Source organism: Schistocerca serialis, chromosome 4, assembly GCF_023864345.2.
Source record: "Schistocerca serialis cubense isolate TAMUIC-IGC-003099 chromosome 4, iqSchSeri2.2, whole genome shotgun sequence".
In the NCBI taxonomy this organism is placed as follows: Eukaryota; Metazoa; Arthropoda; class Insecta; order Orthoptera; family Acrididae; genus Schistocerca; species Schistocerca serialis.
In genome coordinates, this window is record NC_064641.1 from 337,930,346 (window position 1) to 337,939,476 (window position 9,131).

At 37.4% G+C, this 9,131-nt stretch overlaps 1 non-coding gene across 1 annotated transcript; it reads left to right on the forward strand.

Moving 5' to 3' along the window:
* The first annotated feature begins 7,486 nt into the window (after window positions 1-7,486).
* On the forward strand, window positions 7,487-7,562 carry Trnal-uaa (transfer RNA leucine (anticodon UAA)). The gene has a single exon. It is a non-coding gene; the product is annotated as a tRNA-Leu (tRNA).
* The last annotated feature ends 1,569 nt before the right edge of the window (window positions 7,563-9,131 follow it).

Here is a 9,131-nt window from a genome sequence, read left to right on the forward strand (position 1 = left end):
ATGTTTTTGAAAATTTTCGAAATCTCTGCATTAAAACCTATGAGTTAGATCCCGCGCATTATGTTACTTCACCTGGATTGGCTTGGGATGCATTATTGAAAACCACCAAAGCAGAATTAGAACTCATCACAGACATTGAGCAACTTAAATTCGTCGAACGAGGTATTAGAGGCGGCATTGTTCACTGCTCGTGTAGACATGCTGTGGCAAACAACAGGTTCATGTCTAATTATGATGAAAATACTGATGAATCCTACATTATTTACCTTGATGTTAATAGTCTTTACAGTTGGGCAATGATGCAGTACCTCCTAGTTTCACATTTTTCTTGGCTCAACCCTGAAATTGTTAAAACTTTTGACGTAAACAACATACCGGATGACTCTGATATAGGCTACATTCTTGAAGTAGACCTTGAATATCCTGAAAACATCCACGATATGCATTCTGATCTACCACTATGTCCTGAGAAAGTGATACCACCATCTAGCTGTGTGGTAGGCAAGGCTAGTGCTCCCAAAAAATTAATTTCTACTTTGTATGATAAGAAAAATTACGTAATTCATTATAGAAATCTCAAACAGTGTTTGCAACATAATTTGAAATTGAGAAAGATTCACAGAGTACTGTCATTCAGACAACTTCCATGGATGAAACCATACATCGATATTACATCTACATCTACATCTACATCTACATTGATACTCCGCAAGCCACCCAACGGTGTGTGGCGGAGGGCACTTTACGTGCCACTGTCATTACCTCCCTTTCCTGTTCCAGTCGCGTATGGTTCGCGGGAAGAACGACTGTCTGAAAGCCTCCGTGCGCGCTCTAATCTCTCTAATTTTACATTCGTGATCTCCTCGGGAGGTATAAGTAGGGGGAAGCAATATATTCGATACCTCATCCAGAAACGCACCCTCTCGAAACCTGGCGAGCAAGCTACACCGCGATGCAGAGCGCCTCTCTTGCAGAGTCTGCCACTTGAGTTTATTAAACATCAAAGTAACGCTATCACGGTTACCAAATAACCCGGTGACGAAACGCGCCGCTCTCCTTTGGATCTTCTCTATCTCCTCCGTCAACCCGACCTGGTACCAATCCCACACTGATGAGCAATACTCAAGTATAGGTCGAACGAGTGTTTTGTAAGCCACCTCCTTTGTTGATGAACTACATTTTCTAAGCACTCTCCCAATGAATCTCAACCTGGTACCCGCCTTACCAACAATTAATTTTATATGATCATTCCACTTCAAATCGTTCTGTACGCATACTCCCAGATATTTTACAGAAGTAACTGCTACCAGTGTTTGTTCCGCTATCATATAATCATACAATAAAGGATCCTTCTTTCTATGTATTCGCAATACATTACATTTGTCTATGTTAAGGGTCAGTTGCCACTCCCTGCACCAAGTGCCTATCCGCTGCAGATCATCCTGCATTTCGCTACAATTTTCTAATGCTGCAACTTCTCTGTATACTACAGCATCATCCGCGAAAAGCCGCATGGAACTTCCGACACTATCTACTAAGTCATTTATATATATTGTGAAAAGCAATGGTCCCATAACACTCCCCTGTGGCACGCCAGCGGTTACTTTAACGTCTGTAGACGTCTCTCCATTGATAACGTACAGAAACGTATGGCAGCAAATAACGATTTTGAAAAGAATTTTTTTAAGCTAATGAATAACAGCATCTTTGGTAAGACAATGCTAAATGTACGAAAGATGAGGGACATAAAACTATTAACTTCATGGGATGGTAAATATGGAGCATCTGCAATGATTGCAAAACCAAATTTGAAAAGGAGCGTTATATTTCAGGAAAATTTAGTTGGTATTGAATTTGACGAACTCAATGTAGTGTTTGACAAGCCTATATCTGTAGGTATGGCGATTTTAGACATTTCAAAGACGCGTCTTGTTGACTTTCATTATGGGTATATACTGAAGAAGTTCCCTGTAAAAGATGTAAAACTGTGTTACACTGATACCGATAGTTTAATTTACCATATTAAAACTCAAAATATTTATGAGGATATCAAAAGTGATGTGTAAAAATGGTTTGATACTTCAGGTTTTCCCGTTAATAACAGATATAACATTCCACTTGTGAATAAAAAGGAGGTTGGACTATTGAAAGATGAATTAAACGGTGAACTTACTACTGAGTTCATAGGCCTGAGAGCTAAAATGTATGCACTAGAGACCGAATCACTACGTGTAATGCAGAGAGCGAAAGGTATAAAACATTCTTCAATTAAAGCATTGAGCATCGATGATTATCGAGAATGTATGTTGAATTTAGATGCTAAAACTTCTATACAGTATATTATTCAATCAAAGTGTCATGTGGTATCCACTGTTAAACAACAAAAGCTTGGTTTGTCTGCATATGATGATAAACGTTTTATACTGCCAGATAAGGTAAATACTTTAGCGTGGGGTCACTACCAACTGAAAAACAAAGAAACTTGACAATGTCTGACTAATTTTATTGTGTGTGTGTGAAGTTGCGTACATGTGAGTTTGCAAAAAACATAATTTGATATTGAGGAAAGATTCACAGAGTACTGTCATTCAGACAACTTCAATGTGAATTTGTAACTGATTTGTATAATATATCTGTAACTAATTGTGTACATGTGAGTTTGTAACTGATTTGTATACAGAAAATAACAAAACATTATACATTCATTGTAACTTTTTTCTTTATTTACTGAGTGAAATTAAAAAAAAAACACATACAATAATTGTTATTTTATTTCATCTGAAATTTCCTTTCTGCACTCTTTACAATTCTTTTTAATAGGAGGTGGTCCATCAATTTGACAACGTGCATTCACATTATAATGCTTGTAACAATTTTGATACTTAGAAATGAGAGCATCATTTTGAAACACTTGTGGTAAACTGTGAAATATATGAGAAAGATCACATAAAGAGGGTAACAACTGTTTAGGAAATAAGTAATAATCAATTGCATTTAGATTTTGACACTGTTGCACAGTAAGTTTCCTATAAATTCGAGAGGGCAGTTTACAAACATTTTTCGATTTAATCCACTCGAACAAGAAGTAAGCATCATCATCAGCAGCAGCAGCAGCAGCAGCAGCAGCTGCACCTTTCTCTTTCTTATTAGCTTAGTCCAATCCATAATCTTCCAATCGTAGCATTTCAACATCTTTATGAATAATAATAATTTGTTCTAGAATATTTAGGACGAGTGGACACAGCAGATTTTTTGAATACACTAATGTTTTGCAGTCACTGTTCTCCTTTAGCAATGAATCGAGTGAACAATTCAGTGCACTGAAAGAGGCCTCCATGTTATGAACTTGCAGTACACATTCACAACCATCACTTAAATTAGTTACTAACACTATCACTGGATGATTCTCGGACTTAGCGCTAATTATTATAACTTTGTTCATATTTCCTTCTCAAGCTACTGGTGTGAGGGGGAGCAAACAGGACGACAATGATGAAATGCTTGCACATTCTTTTTTCCTCTTTTATATATCTCTGAGTATGCCTTATGTGACCTGACTGGCTGGATGGGGAACAAATGCTCCTTACACAACATCTAAAAAAGCGACTACAGTCAACAGCTGCTTGCATCCATGTCACTTTGCGATCCTATCTGGTATATGATGTATATGATAAAATTCCGGCCCCTAGTCATCCAATACGTGAACTGATGTACAGGGGGCTCATCAGGAAAGTGAACCCTTTTTTTTTTCTTTCCAGCTTCCATGTCTTTTTCCTTCTATATCCGAGTACGCTTTGTGACTTGATTGGTTGATGGAGTCATTTCAATCACTGAATCATGAATGACCAGGCAGTAAGCTATTGTATTTTTAGCAAATGCTTCTTTTGTTTCTATTTCAATCTTCATGTCAACGACCGAAGATTTCAGTGTTTCGTCTTGATGAGAACAATCAATGAAAAATATAGCACAGTTCTGAAATTCAGTACGGTTCATGAGCGGGTTCCCTCTTCTTACACTGCTATCTCCATAATACAGCGATTGAAAATTGGCATACATTTCAAACGCCTGTGCAGTATTCTTCGTGTCAAAATCAACAGCAAAATTCTCCTCTGGGAATTTAGAAGAATTTAAATACACCTTCAAGTTTGATATGTTTATTTTGTCGAATACACTAGAGTCAGCAGTAATCAAATTTCTGTTTGACAGAAAAGCCAATATTACATACCTTGCTGTTTCAAGAGCTGTATTAAATTTAATTTGCCATGTCCATGAGTTAATTTCCGGCGCAATGCTTTCCACCAAATCCCAGTGACGAAAAGGTAGAGTCAAACTGATATCATTTTTTAAGATATTCCACAGTGATATTTGTTGCTTTTCAGACACCTGAACATGCGGCATTTCCCCGTGAACTTCTTTCAACACAATTTTTGATTTAGTATCTGCTTTATCTGAGACAATACAGTTAATATCTTGCCTGCTACGAATCAGTACCAGTTCATGGTGAGCATTTAAAATAATCTTTTTGTAATCCTCTGCAAAGCCTAAGATCATTTTAAGCGGAATGCAAAAATTAAAACGACCATCATCATCGTCGACTAACTCTTTCAATTCGCTTCTTGCCCCCCATCCGGCATTTTGTAATGCATTTGCGTCACTTGGTGTAAAAGAAGTATATCCTTTCATTAATGTTGCAATTCCTGGATTACGTACATGATCGATAATTTGGTTATTGAGACGGTACTGAGTATCCGAAAAAAGATGAAGTGCACAGTTTTTTGTTAACTCAATATCAGTAGCTTTTCCATTTCCCTCTGCATTGACAAGTCGTCCTTCTATATACAGCAGACTCTCGGAAGGAAGCAGGTAAGTGTTTTCATTTTGTATAACAATTGATATGGAATCGTTCTGAGCAAAAGCCGGTTGACCGAAAGGTTTATACTTATGATACTGAAGGCGAGTAACCGAGTCGCCGACGAGAATTTTTTCTCTTACATTCAACATTTTTTTTGGTTTTTTCCTTAGCTTCCTCCTCTTCCTCCTCTTCCTCCTCCTCCTGTTTGATCACCGAAAGTCGGACGACTCGAATGAGAGTTTGCAGATCAAGGTATCAGTATTTATAGCACTCTGTATCCCAGTGACGACAGAATTTCTCTGTTGTGTGGAGTTAAAACATTTTTGACTTTTCTCTTCTTTGCTTTTCTTTTCTTCTTCTTGTTATTATTGCTCACATTGTCAAGGTATGTTGTGTCCTTGCTTATGCAGGCATTCTGTTTGTATACGATACCCATTTCTTTTTTTTTTTAAACGTATTTTCCCAAATGTAATCGCACAGTTATCTCTTCCCCGTCAAAATCAACAAGATTTCCGTCTTGATCTCTAATTGACACACTTAATTCTGAAACGTATCTTGCAACTACTGGCATATAAATGGGTGAATTCGGTGTTTCCACAATCTTATATCCTGGTGGTACAGCAGGCCAGAACTGATGCAATGTATGTGTAGGTTCCCCATTGTGAAATGAACCTCCTGAGATGTTACAATCAACACACAAGACATTAACACTTTGAATGTTAACTGAATATTCGGCAGTCTTCAAGACTTTTTTATCCACTACAGTTTTTGCAAACCCTAAAACTGAACCTATGTTGTCTGGGAGATTAAAATCTATGGTAAGATTACTCCTAATCTGACATCGATTCAGTGTTTTATTGAAGGTAATATTTAATTGCAAGTCATGCATTTTCTTATTTATCGAGTTATCACTGCTAACCTTCAAATTGTACTCTTCAATTTCTTTCAATAATGCTGAAAAAATGTCGTGCAGTTCATATGTTCCATGTTTCAGACTAACTTTATCAAAAATTTCTACATCATTCAAATAGTTGTAGAAGTAGAGATTATTATTTAACGATGTAATATTGTGAATGGAATTATATGTAAAAAGGTTTAGCAGAGCAATTTCGTAAACATGTGAGGATAAATTCAATGCAGGATTGAAGAGAGCAGTTAGAAGTGATTCTTTACCCGTCAGACTTAACGTTATGCCGTGTTCAATGTCCATTGTTAGACTACAACTATACCCTGCAAGACTGTCTGTTTTATGTTGAATTCAGAAACCTTAAACATAAACGGCCACATCTCTGGCTGTTAAGTGACTGAAATGTATTGTAGTTATATTTTATCGTACAGTTTTTCAGATACCTTACTATTTCTGGAGGAGGTGGTAAATTTCCAAAGATGTCGAAATAGTAGACAATTTTGCCTTCCTTTCTGTAGGCTACCCAGTGTGAACGTGGTTCCTCTTCAGTATTGACATTAATAATTGCACACTCAGAAGTGTTAGGTCTTGAAGGTAAAGTATCTCTCATAAAGACACCTCGAAAGTGTGCTATCTGCAGCTTTTTAGCATAGTGTTCTAAGTCAATGTTGGTAAGTGCTCTTGTAGGGAGACTGTTTATCGAGAACTTTTTTTTTATTATTCCTTGTTCCACTTATACCGGCCAGATACAGACCGAATCCATTTTTCCTGTATGGACCCAAGTACAGGCCTTTTCCATCACGCAAAGCCATTGCTTCAAGTACACGATGATGCCTCTGCATTTAAGCTAACTCCTTTCGAGCACTTTTCGCATCATTAACAGCCTTAGCAATTCCAGCAGCACCTCCGGCTAATCCTCCAAGTGCTGATAAAGCAGCAAATATTGGAATTAGAGGTATTATTCCACCTGTTTTGGGCACAGGTATTACACGTTCTCTGTCTAATAATTTCCCCACAGCTTTCGTCGGAGCAACCTGTGATGCGATTTTACGAGCCACTTTCACAAATGTCATCAGATTAGCACCAGGCTTCAAGTACTTAAGTCCACTTCGAACTTTTTTAATTACTTTGCTCAGTATATTACCACCTTTCTTTCGTCCAGAACCTTTCTTCTTCTTCTTCTTCTTATTCAAACCCATACCCATTTTAGCTTTAGCTTTCATTGCTCCAGTCACTGCCAGTGCAGCTAACTTTTCCTTCAAATTAGAGTCTGTTGCTTTTACTCTACTCCACGCTTTTCTAGCCAGAATTCTGTCTGCTTGATGTCTGTCAGGCAAACTGTCTGGATGAGTTGCATAAGCTATGTCATGTTCTTTACACGCCTCATCTAGTGGATTGATACCGACATCACCTCTTTTGAGTCTTTCCTCTAACTTTGTGCCAGGACCACAGTAGGAGTAGCCAGGTATGTGAAGTTCAACAGGTAGTTTATCAATCATGCGGTTAAGCAGGGAACCACCACGTTTTTTTGTCCCTCTCTTATTCTTCCCCTTTCTCAACTTATTTTGCTTGTTGTTGTTGTTGTCGCGATGCTTCTTCATAGCTTGAGTGTTAACTAAAGACTGGTCTTTTTGACACCCAGAATGCTCTATTATAACAGTATTTGTAAGATAGGAATTGTTTTCTCCAAAAAAAAAAAAGAAAATGGTGGCGCATGTTACAAATCTGTCAGATTGGCCGAGTGGTTAAGGCGCTAGATTTAATATCGTGTGTGGAGTGTGGGTTCGAATCCCACATCTGACAATTTTTTTTTCATAATCATGATCATTGCCCGAGTGCTAACTTTGCCACATAGAGTGCTCTATTATAATAGTAAGATACGTAGAGTCCTTAGTGTACTTAAAGATGCAATGCAGGAAACATGCACTTCAACTTCCTATTACACCTATTGCTGAACACAGAAATGAACTGCAAAGGCAAGATCGTAGGCATGGTGATCTATTTCCTGATACGATTAGGTGTATTATTGCAGGTCCTTCCAATTGTGGAAAAACAAATGTGATTGTTAATCTTCTAATTCATGAAAATGGTCTCAAATTTAAGAATGTCTACATATTTTCCAAATCGCTGCAACAATACAAATATAAATATTTGGAACAAATTTTTAAAAACCTGCATGATATTGGCTACTTTACATTTTCCAGTAAAGAAGATGTAATACCACCAGATCAAGCCCGACCAGTTTCAGTTTTTATTTTCGACGACATTTCCTGCGACAAACAAGATCACATGAAAGCTTACTTTTCGATGGGTTGGCATTACGGTGTAGACAGTTTCTATTTGTGTCAGACATATAGCAAAATTCCTAAACAGTTAATCAGAGACAATGCTAACGTTATTGTTCTCTTTAAACAAGATGAGCGTAATTTAAAACATGTCTTCAGTGATCATGTTAATCCTGACATGACATTCAATGAATTTCTCGAAATGTGTAAACGAGCATGGAATGGGAATGCCTACGATTTTCTTGTTATTAGCAAAGATGATGAATTAAATAATGGTCGTTATAGTATAAACTTTGATAGTTATATCTGTATTTAAAGCAACAGCTTGACCGTTACAGATTATTACCATGATGGCTTCTGCACAGGTAACATCTTCGAATAACAGCAGTAGCAATACTCTATTGCTCGTACTAGATCCTCAATACAATAACGATGTTGCTAATAAAAAATATGTGGATTCGAAATTCCAGTCATACTCGAACATTATTAGAAATCTTATCGATAAAGTAACTCAGCTATTTGAGAAACAAGTGAGTATCACCTCTTCTTCTTCTTCTTCTTCTTCTTCTTCTTCTGCCGGAGACTCGACACCGAGAAAAAGAGGAAATGATGCAACAAACTCTAATACTGATGCTGCCTCCTCGAGCTCTTTAATAACGAAATTTTTGCCGCAGATAACAGCTTTCTTTTCCTCCATATACACTACAAGTGCAGCAATATATTTTAATAATAAGCGTTTAAGTGGATTACATGATCCTGCTGAAGATCATGATGCATGTACGAAAGTTTATGTGGATAATGCCGTGGAAAAACTGAACGCATTCGATGTAAGTGAGAGCTCACTTACGGTCAAGCACCGCAAAACCATCACTAACTTAGCTGATCCGCGAACTGATGATGATGCAGCAACGAAAAAATACGTAGACGACATCCGTAGAAGAATAGAAAATTCTGTGAAACGTGTGAAAGACAAAGTTGATTCTGCTGAGAAGACAAAGCCGAGGGCAAGTGATGAAGTAAGTAAATCGTATGTCGATCTGTTGTTCCAAAAGCTGCAAAATCAGCTTAACGACTTCAGAGAGCTAAA